The sequence below is a fragment of the Montipora foliosa genome, chromosome 3 (genome assembly GCF_036669935.1).
Source record: "Montipora foliosa isolate CH-2021 chromosome 3, ASM3666993v2, whole genome shotgun sequence".
NCBI lineage: Eukaryota > Metazoa > Cnidaria > Anthozoa > Scleractinia > Acroporidae > Montipora > Montipora foliosa.
In genome coordinates this window covers 30084930-30085678 of record NC_090871.1, presented here as the reverse complement: position 1 = coordinate 30085678, position 749 = coordinate 30084930, and the positions used below count along the sequence as shown (strand labels likewise).

General features: G+C 36.7%; 1 protein-coding gene across 1 annotated transcript in view; it reads right to left on the bottom strand.

Annotated features, from left to right (window-relative positions):
• Positions 1–379: 379 nt before the first annotated feature.
• The window catches only part of LOC137995563 (uncharacterized), a 1538-nt gene continuing 1168 nt past the window's right edge, over positions 380–749 (bottom strand). The window contains exon 1 of the mRNA XM_068841090.1: positions 380–749. This exon is cut by the window's right edge and continues 1168 nt beyond it. The gene's annotated coding sequence lies outside the window, so the exon portion shown is untranslated.

Sequence of the window (749 nt, the reverse complement as noted above, 5' to 3'; positions counted from 1 at the left end):
CTAAACTCAAAAAGATGGCCTTATGATCTGGAGCAATTGAAGATCGAATTTCAGCCTTCCTTACGTTTGGCTTTAATGCCTGTGAAATAATGAAAAAGTCAATTCTTGATTTAAGCTTAAGAGGTTTTGATTCGTAAGTAAACACTTTTCGCTTAGGATGTAAGGCCCGATAGGGGTCGACAAGACCTAGTTCATCCATAAAATGAAGAAGAAAGTTTCTATAGTTCGTCCCAAACCATGGGCATCCTCCGTATTTATCTATTGAGTGAAGAGTAGTATTCCAGTCACCAGCAATGATAACTTTGGACGTGTTTGTGTTAGAAACAATAACAGTACATAAATTCTGAATAAAACAACATTGGTTTTGAGGGTCACAAGGAGTGTACACAGAAGCTAAAAAAAGATCCTCATCGCCTTCCCTAGTTTTAACAATGACTATTCTACCATCTGGATCAATAAACTGGATGCTAGATGTAAACAAAGAATTTGGTCTCTGTAATATGCAAGTACCTTTAGAGTGTTCTGTACCATGTGAGAAAAAAACTTTCCCACCCCATTCTGTAGCCCAAGAGATTTCGTCTCCTTTCAATGAGAATGTTTCCTGGAGACAATAGAAATCAGCTTTTTGATTCTTTAGATACGAAAATAATGCCCTTCGTTTGACATGATTGCGTAATCCCCTTACATTCAGTGATAGGAATTTGATAAGTGTCATACTATATTATCGGCTAAAATCTTACACCTAAAGT